Source organism: Oncorhynchus keta, chromosome 33 (genome assembly GCF_023373465.1).
Source record: "Oncorhynchus keta strain PuntledgeMale-10-30-2019 chromosome 33, Oket_V2, whole genome shotgun sequence".
Classification (NCBI taxonomy): Eukaryota; Metazoa; Chordata; class Actinopteri; order Salmoniformes; family Salmonidae; genus Oncorhynchus; species Oncorhynchus keta.
In genome coordinates this window covers 21,789,581-21,803,312 of record NC_068453.1, presented here as the reverse complement: position 1 = coordinate 21,803,312, position 13,732 = coordinate 21,789,581, and the positions used below count along the sequence as shown (strand labels likewise).

Sequence of the window (13,732 nt, the reverse complement as noted above, 5' to 3'; positions counted from 1 at the left end):
TGACTTTTCTTGAGTTATGACTGATGTTGTGGATTGTGAGTTGCATGGTGGGCTCCCCTCAGAAACAAAGCTCCCTCCTCTCTCTCTGCAGCCCCAGAATCGTGCATTACTCTCCCCACCTCTCCTTCCCTCCCACACCTCATGGAGTCCTGCTACTGTGATTACAGATGTAATCTTTCAGCTCTGCACATGCTAGATCCCAATCCAACACTGTTATCCCCACAGTCCACCCTCCAACACCACCTACATACTGTGCACCTCTCATTCCCACCCTTTGCTTCTCCCTCCATCCCCTGCATCTGTCCACCTGTCTGTATGACAAGCTGTCTGTCCAGACACTTCATTATGATGACAGACACCAGGTCGAAAGGCAGAGTTGGAGGACGGACCAGGGAATGCACGCTGCATACTTTCATCTCCTCTTAAGTGGTCAAGGACATTGGCCTGGTGTTCTGTTCTGTTTCATAGCTGGCAGGTTGTACTAGCTCTTTCGTTGACATTCAGATGAGGATCATCCCTTAGGTCTGTACAGCTCTCCTCTTTCTACCCTCCCAATAAGAGCAGATATGAATTCAAAATGACCAGGCCCATCACTACTGTAACTGCAAGACCTGTCAGAATCCTTAGGATATGGCAACTGTATTTTACCGGTACTGCATGATGATTTTAAATGCTATTGGACATACGCATAACATTAGATGCTTGAACTGCAGCTGTTTATTGAAAGAAATGTGTGGCAGCCAGTCTTTGGAGTTACACGTCTGTAAAACAAGTTCAATCCCCCAGTCAGTTACTCATCCCACTGTCTGTCGGAGGGGGGGTTATTCCCACTGTCTGTCTGGCCAACATCGGAGGGGGGGTTATTCCCACTGCCTGTCGGGAGGGGGGTTATTCCCACTGTCTGTCGGAGGGGGGTTATTCCCACTCTCTGTCGGAGGGGGGTTATTCCCACTGTCTGTCAGAGGGGGTTATTCCCACTGTCTGTCTGGCCAACATCGGAGGGGGTTGTTCCCACTGTCTGTCGGAGGGGGTATTTCCACTGTCTGTCGGAGGGGGTTATTTCCACTGTCTGTCTGGCCAACATCGGAGGGGGGTTATTCCCACTGTCTGTCTGGGGGGTTATTCCCACTGTCTGTCGGTGGGGGGTTATTCCCACTGTCTGTCTGGCCAACATCGGAGGGGGGTTATTTCCACTGTCTGTCTGGCCAACATCGGAGGGGGTTATTCCCACTGTCTGTCGGAGGGGGGTATTTCCACTGTCTGTCGGAGGGGGTTATTTCCACTGTCTGTCTGGCCAACATCGGAGGGGGTTATTCCCACTGTCTGTCGGTGGGGGGTTATTCCCACTGTCTGTCTGGCCAACATCGGAGGGGGTTATTCCCACTGTCTGTCGGTGGGGGGTTATTCACTGTCTGTCTGGCCAACATCGGAGGGGGGTTATTCCCACTGTCTGTCGGAGGGGGTATTTCCACTGTCTGTCGGAGGGGGGGTTATTTCCACTGTCTGTCTGGCCAACATCGGAGGGGGGTTATTCCCACTGTCTGTCGGAGGGGGTTATTCCCACTGTCTGTCGGTGGGGGGTTATTCCCACTGTCTGTCGGAGGGGGTTATTCCCACTGTCTGTCAGAGGGGGTTATTCCCACTGTCTGTCTGGCCAACATCGGAGGGGGGTTATTTCCACTGTCTGTCTGGCCAACATCGGAGGGGGTTATTCCCACTGTCTGTTTGAGGGGGGTATTTCCACTGTCTGTCGGAGGGGGGGTTATTTCCACTGTCTGTCTGGCCAACATCGGAGGGGGACTATTCCCACTGTCTGTCGGAGGGGGGGTTATTCCCACTGTCTGTCTGGCCAACATCGGAGGGGGGGTTATTCCCACTGTCTGTCGGGGGGGGTATTCCCACTGTCTGTCGGAGGGGAGGTTATTCCCACTGTCCGTTCGAGTGGGGGGTTATTCCCACTGTCTGTCAGAGGGGGGGGTTATTCCCACTGTCTGTCGGAGGGGGGGTTATTCCCTAATTTCCCCCATGTTCTTATCCCACTGTCTGTCTGGCCAACATCGGAGGGGGGATTGTTATTCTCTAATTGCCTCCATGTTCTCAGCCCTAATCACTTAATTAGGAAGCTAGTCTCTGCAATTCAATTAAAGCTGTGTGATGGTGTTTAGAGCATCGAGCTGACCCCAAAGGCGAGGCAGAGTCCCCAGACAATTAGACTACACTACTGAGTCACCGTGTGAGGCTAAATGGAATTGTTTTATAAGCCTGGTGTGGAACAACTGGATTGGGTGGTCTAATGACGTATACAATGCAGTGTTCAGTTGAAATATGCTGAGAACATGATCGTGTTGTCATATTGATGGAGTCAAGACCATCTGCAAGGATCTGAGTTTGGGTTGTTGAGCTGTCATGATTTTCAGAATTTTGTATCAAGGTTGACTACATGTTTCCATTCACTGTTGAAGTCAAATTCAGGGTTGATCGTGAAATAGCAGCTTGCACAGAGAAGCACGAGCTTGAACTTCACTCGACTTCACTCGACTTCACTCGACATAACGAAACAAAACAAACGATGCAAGAGTTAGTTTTGCATACTAACTATACAATATATTATGTTGTAGGCAGAATGCATCGGAATAGGATTCTATTGTGTTGACAGGAATGACTCAGGCCTGTACTCTACACAGACCACTGCACCAAAACCAATCAGAGCTGCAGTAGGCCTATATGCAAATAGACCATTGCCATATATGGATCTGTGCCATTCACTTTTTTTTCGCATCTACTTTGAAGTAGATGCGCTTGTTTTGAGATCAAAGCGAGAGCTGCATTTAGCCACCTGTGCACGTAAGTACATTTGTTCGTATTCATTGCTAGTGAGTGAGTTATTAGCCCAGTGATAGATCATGTGTAGTCAACAATAGGGGTGATTGCTTCCTACAAGAACACAAAATGTGTACATTTCTAGACACTTTTGAAAAATGTGTCAGGTAAATAACTTTTTTTGTCTTAAAGGGGCAGTGTTGTATTTTGAGACCGGCTTGAATAATCTAAGTAGCCAATAGGCAGAGGGTAGCATCATTTGTCAGATTCTCTGTAATAATGGTATGGGAATAATTGTGCATTTTATTTTGTTGAAGTGGTTTCTTGCATCAAACAACACAACAAAATGTTCAGTCACCTCCTTGTCTGAAGGTCAAGTGGATAAAACGTTTAATGTCAAGCCCTGCATGTTTTTATCAAAAGTCACATGGAATGTAGGCCTACATTGAACACCACACATTGGCTGCTACTCTAGGCTGAATGACAGAACAGCTATTTCCATGTTAAAATGTTATGGGAAGCATTTTCTCCATACTTGTTGATGGTGGGCCACTCTGGTAGTCCTACATTATGATCAAATAGCCACAGCAGTCTAATTGACTACTCTTAAAACTAACTTAAAGTGGGTACAGACTCGGTGTTCACAGTAAAATTGTGTAATAACTGATAGCTATCAGCTCTACACCCTTATTACCACATAATGACATAGTAACAGTTATTACTGTGTAGATATATAGTCATAGGGGCAACTTAATGTAAAGTGCTCCCCAAATTCATTAAAACCGCCAGATTTTACGTGCTAAGACTTTGAATGCCCTCATCCTAATCCTTTTGGCATTCAGGCAGCACATAATGCAGCCCATAATGGAAGCAACCAGATTTGGGGAGGGCAATCAATGAGTCTCAATTGAGAAATGGAGGGGCCGTGCCTTCAACCTCCTGGTGCATTGTTTACACGCCACCTAATTTAAAAGGAAATTGAATGCATAATTGCCTGTACATCTGGGGCATCACCTTGATAATTGAGAGGGAGAGATGGTGTGATGTTGGGAGAGGAGGAAAGGGGGAGGGCAGACTTCTCCTCTTATTTTGTGTGGAGATCAATCAGACCGTTTCCCAGCAGCGAGAATAGCAGCGAGAAGGAGAATAGAAACAGCCAATTTTTTTCCAGTGTCTTTGTGCTCAATTTGACTGTTCACCCTCTGTTTCTCTCATCCCTTGTTTGGTTCCCATCGTCCAAGTGTCGAAGCAACAAGTTGAATCCTTTGCCATTGTGGCTGTTAGAGAGATAATGAACAGGCTTTCTAGGCGAAGTCGTTAGTGTGGGTTGTAAATCTCATACTTCATCTGCTCATTAGCCGTCAATATTGTTAATTGGTGGCGTTAGGAGTAACAAACATCTGAGGTGGAGCAGCGTTGAATCTCAGATTTTCTGCTGTGGTCTGCCTCTTTCCTGTACTGTGGCCGTGGCTCCAGTCATTGTTGCCTGAGAATGGCCAAAGGCTTAGCGTTTAGAACATGCGTGTGGTAGCGATGGAACTTTGGTGTACTTATAACCAACTTGCCTAGTTAAATAAAGGATAAATAAATAAGCCACTGAGTTCAGCTTGGGTCACATTACTTCCTGTGAAACTGACCGCTAACATCCCCATATTTCACACAGGGAGTAAGTTGTAAGAGAATTTCCAGTCATCTGGTGATTTTCAGTACGTATACTGTTCTCTTTGAAGTAGAAAGAAGAATCGATATAAGTTTAAATATTAGACATGCGTAAGCAGAATGAAGGCTGAGCCCATGTGAGTGTACAAAGCTGGATCAACATCGAGTCAAAATTTAGGCAAGTCCTAGAACAGAACGTAAGCAGAATCCGTGTGGATGAGGCAAGTAGATCAACAAGACCTGACTGGTCTGGGACATATCTGATCTTGTGAAGGCTACTGGTCACATGTGTGAGAACATTTACAACATCGGCCTGAACTTGTGAAGACCTTTGGACAGGAACATTAGCTAATCAGTTATAGGCACCAGGAGGAGTGTGCATGTCACGACACCAATTGAATCTTTGCCCCAATGTCTGAGCCAATAAGAGAATGAAAACTAAGCCAGACAACAAGATTCATAAAGTGGAGTGACGATGTTATGTAAGGGTAAGACTGTATAAAAGTCAAGTACTAAGAATGGAGAGTCGGTTCTCCCATGGAATTGCTCAGCTTTGCTGAAGTTTGTAATAACGTCTATTTGAATACACAAGCTCCGCTATCTGAGAAGTATTTGATTCAATATTTCCATGACATAAGCAGCCCAGGTTCTCTTAGCTACGGTACAGGACGGGTCTCAGGTTACATTGAACTCTGTTCTATCCTCCTGGGATGCCAGGTTCACAGTCATTAGATAGCTATTGTTGAGACGTACACTCCACCCACCTTGAGTGTGTCTCGCTAATTTCCACAGAGCCTTTTCACTTCCTCCTGAAAACCACGTGTGCTCCAGTTAAGTTGAGAACAATGGCCTTTTATTTCGTGCCATTTTGCAAGTCGCTGATGATCTCGTATTTCAAGCCTGTTTGAAACCCCCTGAAAATAAATGAGTCCCAGGCAAAATGCAGAGGAGTTTATTTATTTAATTTGTCATTAATCATGCTGAACTAAATGATAAGGCGGCGTGCCGCAATTAATCAATGACAACAAGGGCAGCAACATCTTTTCAGTTGTTTATTGTGCACTATTGGCACTATTTTCGTATTCTTTAATTCGGAATGGGTTAGCTTCGGAGTCAAAACTAAGAGGCTTGTTGTGTGTGTGCGTAAGAGTGTGTGTGTGCGTGTGGCTGTGGGAATATAGGATGAGTGTTTTAATTACGATGCAGAGGCCTGCGTGTCTTCCGCCTGATTTATGACGGCAACAGAGAGGAGACACTAGATTGTTTTCATCTTGTTTCCTCCGACCATGGAGGAGGGAGGGTCGGTTGCTCTTTTGATTAATTTCTTCTTCTGAATTTCCTACATGTGGGGAGAGAAGACTGTGTAGGACATGCACCAGTGAGTCTGGAGAGAAGAGAGAGATGAAGAGAGAGAAAGCGAGAGCGATATGTCTTTTATAATGGAGAGAAGAGAGAAACAATAGGGAATGAGAGAGAGAGAGAAAGAGAGAAAGAGAGAGGACATTGAGTTTGGTGGAATCAGCTAAATTTAAAAAAATGTTGATTTCAACTCGTCCTTGGTCCATATTTATTTAGCGTCAGAGGGCTCGATAGATATACTGTTGTTATAGCTAATTTAATTGATTTGATTAATATATGCCATTTAGCTGACGCTTTTATCCAAAGCGACTTACAGTCATGTGTGCATACATTCTACGTATGGGTGGTCCCGGGAATCGAACCCACTACCCTGGCGTTACAAGCGCCATGCTCTACCAACTGAGCCACAGAAGGATTGACAGCTGTGTTTTTTTTTTCAAGTGGAATAGACAGAAGAATGAACATGCACATTACAGTATAGATTATATTTATTTTTTACTAGTGTCTTTGCACTTAATATATGCAGGGAGAAGCAGAGATGTCTCTACTACTCTCTGCTGAGCCAAATACTGAGCTGAGATTACAGGACCAATGGCAGACAGGAATGATTGCGGAGGTTAAATGACCTCATATTATCCCAAAGACTCTTTTTCTACTTCCCTTTCTGAGGAGAACCATCACCTCTACTTAGTTTATCCTTGGGGTAGAGCATTGTGTGGGCTAGCTGCCACTTGCCTGGTCTTAATCAGTGGGCCTCTGCCTGCAGTGGCTGTGAAAAATGGTTGTGCCTCTGCAGGTATTGTGATTGGAAAAAGGCAGCCATTTTGTGCTCCTGGGGAAGCAGGACCTGAGGTCATAGGTTGCTCCTCTCTCTATGAGGAAATTAATTTTAAAAACTCCTCTGTATTTAAAGATGTGGAGAAAATAGTTTTTCCTTTTTTTTTATGAAACCAAGTTCAAGCAAGATTTACGAAGACTCAACGGTTAACAAATTATTTCTGACTGACTGTGGAGGAACACAATGTAATTCAAGTGGCAGAACCATGATATTGGAATGTCTCCCTATTTCTCTGCTAGATATTTCAGCAGTACCACAGCTGCCACACCAGCCATGAAATGAATTGGTTGATTCAGAAAGTAATTCTGGCCTCTTGGTTTATTTCTTTTTTCTTCAATGAATTTCCTCTGCCTCTGTAGACGGAGAGAGTGCCCTTTCACTCATCGGAGGAGTGCAGATGACCCTCATCCATTATTACCCCGGCGACGCGGCCAGCTGCTGAAGTCTGTAGCTCGTCTCAACTCCCCCCTAACTCTCCCTTTGTTTGTTGCTATTTTATTCATGTCCCCTTTGCTTATCCCTCCAGTGACAAAGCCATTTCTTTTATCCAAAGCAATTTGGGGTTTTATTGCAGTGTGTTTGTGGCACAGTGAGGTGCTGTCGGAGCACCGATAAATGTAGAGGACGCCGACAGCCGGTACTCCCACCCATCCTGCCAGCCACCCACCCACAGGCAGGGTAGTCCAGACACCAGCTTACCCCTCCCTTATGGCCTTCCTGTGTTGTGTAATGTACACAGAGAATTTGAACTGTCAAATAAATACAACAAACACAATGCAAACATTCTAACAGGAAATGATGAGGAAAATAGAGTCCATTGCATTCATTGCAGGTGTCCTGTACCCGACACAGAGGAGTTCTTGCAGTGTAAGCATTTGAGTGTTATATTCTCTTCAGTGGCACAGTTCACTCTTTTTCTCTCCAGCTTTTCCTCTTGTCTAAAATATAGGGCTCTTTTCCACTCGTAAGGAGGAGATTGCAGCCATCAATATTGATTTCGCTCAGCTCAATCGCAGATGATTGCGTACATTTCCATTTTAGATGTGCATAGATAATGATCTCTGCCAGTTAATCGAACGTTATCACCCACCCCCAGAAAATGTTAACGGTTGGTTCCTGACAGAGGCTTTAAGTAGATCAGTAGACATATTACTGAAAACGCCTGGGTCTCCTTAAAAAGTTTCGAGCCTCTTAAAACATTGATGGGCTAATGTCTGTTGAGGGAAGAAAATTAAATATGAATTGAAATCTTAATTTCACTGTTGATGTGTCACAGCCAGTGTTGGGGAGTTACAGTAATAATATTACTTTTGGCGGTAACGAGTAATATAATGGAGTAGTGTTCTAATTTGAGTAATAATATTACAGTAACGGATTAGATAGGTCTCCTTTACTTCTTTACTTTTATTATAATTTCCTTCCTATTACAGTTATAGATCCAAATAAATATTTGTGATGGTTATTATTCCCTCTGTTGACGCAATATTAAACATCCCCCTGCCCCAGATTCTAATTGTTTTTGTCCTTAGTCCTTTCACCAAGTTCCTGTTTACATACACGCTATTACTACGAACAGTTTTAGTGAAAAATGTGTCTCAGTGTCTAAAACATTGAGTTTCTCAGAAGTACTTCCATTACTTTGATTTGGTAGAAGGACAACATTACAATAATAGAACTGTAGAATGTAAACTGTGTCCAGGAAAGAAACATCTCTCCACTGCTAGAAACACAACTTCCAATCTCTTGAAGAACCTGCAAAGCAACACGCCAAGACAAAACTCATAGTGAAAGACCCCGGAGGCCTGACCACTGCTGCTGTAGGCCTACCTCAACCAAACAACCAAGGCTTGATTTAATCTTTCAGGAGGACAGGCTGGGAGAGCTGAACAAACTTGTAGCTGGTAATTAGGCTACTTGTATAGGCCTACATACTGTAACGCGTAGCTGCATGTTCTATACCCAGTAGTGTAACTAATTATTTTTCCCAGGGAGTGACAAGTAATTTGCTACTTTTGAATGAAGTAACAATTAATTGGTAATATATTACTTTTTTGAGGAGCAACCCCAACACTGGTCACAGCTACTGTAATGTTGATGACCAATACAGATCCCTCAAATACACTATTAGCCTTCTCAAAATCCCATTCTTGCTGAGACATTAAATTTTACTAACATTAAATCAGCTTAAAATCCAATATTCTGATTACGCAGTGTACGCCATGTTTCTATCTACCTATTGCTCAATAATAAGTAGTGACCATTCGCTCACAGAGTTGCATCAGAATCTCTAACTTTAACTTTCAACTCAATCTTAACTTTCAACTCAATCTTAACTTTCAAGATATGTTGGTGCAACCGGCATACTATACATTCAAGCAGAACCAGTATGAGATCTCCTTATAGTAAGGATCTGTGGGTCCTCATCACCCTTCCTCATATGCACATTTTATGCACAGCTTTAACAGGGTCAGAAGACATTATTTCTGGGGTGAGTGGAGTTTGCCTGATGAAATGTTGACTCAGCCTTACTGGTAGAAATGTGTTATTTATGAAACGCAATATAATATAAAGTCATTTGAGACCAAATCAGAGCGATTATGTTTAAGGAAATCCTAACCATAATCATTCTTCAGCAAAATCATTGTCAGTGTTGTTGTCCTTTATTTAGTGATCGTTGTCGTCTTTATCATCATCATTATCATGCTCGTCGTCATCAGCATCATTATCATCATCATCATCATCATCGCTGTCATCACCAAGGCATAAGCATAATGTAAAGTACAAGTCCCATTTTCCCCAACCTAATACAATTGTGGTCACAGACATATAGGACGCCCTCACCTTGAAAACAACACACAGATTACACATAAATACAACATGGATACCACTGTGGCCCATCTACAGCTGATAGACCCAAGTACATTGAGTCGGAAGTTTACATACACTTAGGTTGGAATCATTCAAACACGTTTTTAAACCACTCCACAAATTTCTTGTTAACAAACTATAGTTTTCGCAAGTCGGTTAGGACATCTACTTTGTGCATAACACAAGTAATTTTTCAACAATTGTTTAGACAGATTATTTCACTTATAATTCACTGTATCACTATTCCAGTGGGTCAGAGGTTTACATACACTAGCTTGACTGTGTCTTCATAAAGCTTGGAAAATTCCAGAAAATTATTTCATGGCTTTAGAAGCTTCTGATTAGCTAATTGACATCATTTGAGTCAATTGGAGGTGTACCTGTGGATGTATTTCAAGCCTACTTTTAAACTAAGTGCCTCTCCTTGACATCATGGGAAAATCAAAAGAAATTAGCCAAGACCCTTGTTCATCCTTGTGAGCAATTTCCAAAAGCCTGAAGGTACCATGTTCATCTGTATATACAATAGTACGCAAGTATAAACACCATGGGACCATGCAGCTGTCATGCTGCTCAGTCATCTAGAGATAAATGTACTTTAGTGTGAAAAGTTATGTTTGGAGGAAAAAGAGGGAGCCTTGCAAGCCGAAGAACACCATTCCATCAGTGAAGCATGGGGGTGGAAGCATCATGTTGTGGGGGTGCTTTGCTGCAGAAGGAACTGGTGCACTTCACAAAATAGATGGCATCATGAGGTAGGAAATGATGTGGATATATTGAAGCAACATCTCAAGACATCAATCAGGAAGTTAAAGCTTGGTCGCAAATGGGTCTTCCAATGACCCCAAGCAAACTTCCAAAGTTGTGGCAAAATGGCTTAAGGACGTCAAAGTCAAGGTATTGGAGTGGCCGTCCCAAAGCTCTGACTTCAATGAAATAGAACATTTGTGGGCAGATCTGAAAAAGCATGTGCGAGCAAGGAGGTCTACAAATCTGACTCAATTATACCAGCTCTGTCAGGAGGAATGGGCCAAAATTCACCCAACTTATGGTGGGAAGCTTGTGGAAGGATACCCGAAACATTTGACCCAAGTTAAACAATTTAAAGGCAATGCTACCAAATACTAATTGAGTGTATATAAAGTTCTGACCCACTGGGAATGTGATGAACGAAATACACTGAAATAAATCATTCTCGCTACTATTTTTCTGACACAACTGACCTAAGACAGATAATTTTTATTAGGATTAAATGTCAGGAATATGAAAAACGGAGTTTAAATGTATTTGGCTAAGGTGTATGTGAACTTCCAACTTCAACTGTATGCATTTATTCTTAGACGGAGAAAGACCCTTTAAACTACACAATCATGTACCACATCCCATAATGTAAAAAAATGTTGTAAGCTTTACAGTAATGTACTGTTAAAACAAAGTTTCTTTGGAATATATGGAAACATACTGTACTTTTTATTTTTTTCTACAGTATCTGCCTGTAAGTATTATTTTTTTTACATTGCAGCAGTTCACTCTCATTCAGGTGAAACATGTCTTAATATGCAAGGTAGGGTCTTATCTGTCTCCTTGGTGACCTGCACTCACCCTCCAACCTCAATATGCAGAGCAGCCTCCTCCTTCCCAGCCCTACCTGCTCAATATAACCTAACCCTCACAGGGAGAGCTAGTAACACTGTCAGTACACATAGGAGTTCAGGAGATCTCTGAATGCTCTTTGGGTTTTACAGGCTAAGCCCTGTCTTTATCATTTCTATGGTATTGTGATTGTATACAAACAGAGATTGCTACAGTAGCCAGTTATGAAGTGTACTGTCCTTCCCTTCATGGTGGAGGTTGGCCTAGCCATTCTACTAATGATGCCAAACCAGTAGTGTGTGATGTGAGTTAATTTATATTCCCTATATCCACATGTCTACCCCTCAGAGAAAAGCCAGTCATTGTGTGCTAAGTCTGGACTGTGTAATCATGCAGTAAGCATGTACAATTGTGATCAACAGAACTATTGATCAAGTGTGTTGTGAGGTTGCAATTCCTTGGGACTGTGGTTTGACATTTACAGGGAACTTGCCGTTGTTCAGGTCTGAAGACTCGTGTCCTCTGCAGCAGGGCCTCGGGGCCTCAGGGCTTCCTGGAGAGAGGCGCTCGAGACCCCAACAGATCCACAAACCGGTAAACCGACACAGACAGACACATGCAGTCATAGAGTATAGAACGTACACACTGCACTGTCCTCTGGAATATAACGGTATGTAAATCAACGTAACTGGAGGAGAGAGACAGTCAGATCCCTTTTACATGAAGGAAACCTTGTGGGGATATCACTGATGAACAAAACAGAGGATGACAATGCTTTGAAGATTGCAGTTCAGCAGTCAAGGATTATTATTATTTGTATGCATGATGAAATGACCCGAGGAACTTTTTTAAATTTGTATATATATATATATTTTTTTACCTTTATTTAACTTGGCAAGTCAGTTAAAAATAAATTCTTATTTTCAACGACGGCCTAGGAACAGTGGGTTAACTTCCTGTTCAGGGGCAGAACGACAGATTTGTACCTTGTCAGCTCGGGGATTTGAATTTGCAACCTTTCGTTTACTAGTCCAACGCTCTAACCACTAGGCTACCCTGCCGCACTTTTGCAGATTATAAGAATTAAAGTTGGGATGGGATTTGCAGGATAATAACAAAGATTTTAATTTGTATTGCATGAAGAGAAAAAATACATGTCTGTCCGTATGAATTTAATCTGTTTGTATCTGCTTTTTCAAACCTATTTATTCTAGTGATGTTATTGTGCTGAGTATGATGCCTAGCGTGTTGGCATTGTTGTTTTATATCCTGACCTAGTTGTCTCTCCTGATAATCAACAGACCTCACCACACATGAAACAGTGCCCAGAGAGTGATGAGAGAGGTGGCACCCTGGTTCAATCCCTGGGAGACAAAGAAAGTGACAGATGTGTTTCTGCCTGAGCAGCAGAGGACAAGGTTCATATCAACGGTGAAACTAGTTTTCAGGGTCTAACTCTTGTTCTTTTCTGCGATCTGGTTCGTTGTCCCCTGGGCGCCTGTGGCTGACAGTCTGTTCCAGACATGTTTTTGCTTCGCTCTGCACCTGGACAGTGACATACCGCAGGCCAGAGGGGAGGGGGAGGGGGAGCAGAGCTGCAACCCTGTGATCCAAATCTGTGAGCGCCTGCGGCTCACATTCTGCATTTGGTGTGACAGTGTGTCTTTCAGGGGCATAGTAAACACTAAACACTTCTTCTTCAGTTGTCTAAACCCAAATGTATGTTTCATGCTATTCAGCAGAATTATGTTAAACCCCAACTCCCTTGTGACAAATCACAAATGCCATTTATTTACCAACATTTTATTTATGATGATTCCTAAACATTACTGTCTCAGGTTGATGGTAATCATTGACCTGAATGACCTCAGATCACATTCTACTGTAGTATTGATCTGATGATTTAAAAAATAAAATAAGATGAGGTCATTGCTGATGGTGTATCACTGCATTGTATGGGGCACAAACCAAATTAATACAAGGTGGAGGGGGGAGGGTGTTCACCATTCTGGGTTTAATCAATCACCCCCGCAGGAATCAGGGGCGGGAGGAGGAGGATCAGGTGGAGGAGGGGTTGGGATGTGGGATGTTGGCTGGGGAAGGAAGTAATTCCCCTTCAGGGGCGGGAGGAGGAGGGTCAGGTGGAAGAGGGGTTGGGATGTGGGATGTTGGCTGGGGAAGGAAGTAATTCCCCTTCAGGGGCGGGAGGAGGAGGATCAGGTGGAGGAGGGGTTGGGATGTGGGATGTTGGCTGGGGAAGGAAGTAATTCCCCTTCAGGGGCGGGAGGAGGAGGGTCAGGTGGAAGAGGGGTTTGGATGTGGGATGTTGGCTGGGGAAGGAAGGAATTCCCCTTCAGGGGCGGGAGGAGGAGGGTCAGGTGGAGGAGGGGTTGGGATGTGGGATGTTGGCTGGGGAAGGAAGGAATTCCCCTTCAGGGGCGGGAGGAGGAGGGTCAGGTGGAGGAGGGGTTGGGATGTGGGATGTTGGCTGGGGAAGGAAGGAATTCCCCTTCAGGGGCGGGAGGAGGAGGGTCAGGTGGAAGAGGGGTTGGGATGTGGTATGTTGGCTGGGGATGGAAGGAATTCTCCTTCAGG

The 13,732-nt window shown here is 43.7% G+C and overlaps 1 long non-coding RNA gene across 1 annotated transcript; it reads left to right on the top strand.

Moving 5' to 3' along the window:
- The first annotated feature begins 2,716 nt into the window (after positions 1 to 2,716).
- Positions 2,717 to 13,179, top strand: LOC118366385 (uncharacterized). The gene is made up of 3 exons (XR_004821939.2): positions 2,717 to 2,844; positions 11,641 to 11,731; positions 12,439 to 13,179. It is a non-coding gene; the product is annotated as an uncharacterized LOC118366385 (long non-coding RNA).
- The last annotated feature ends 553 nt before the right edge of the window (positions 13,180 to 13,732 follow it).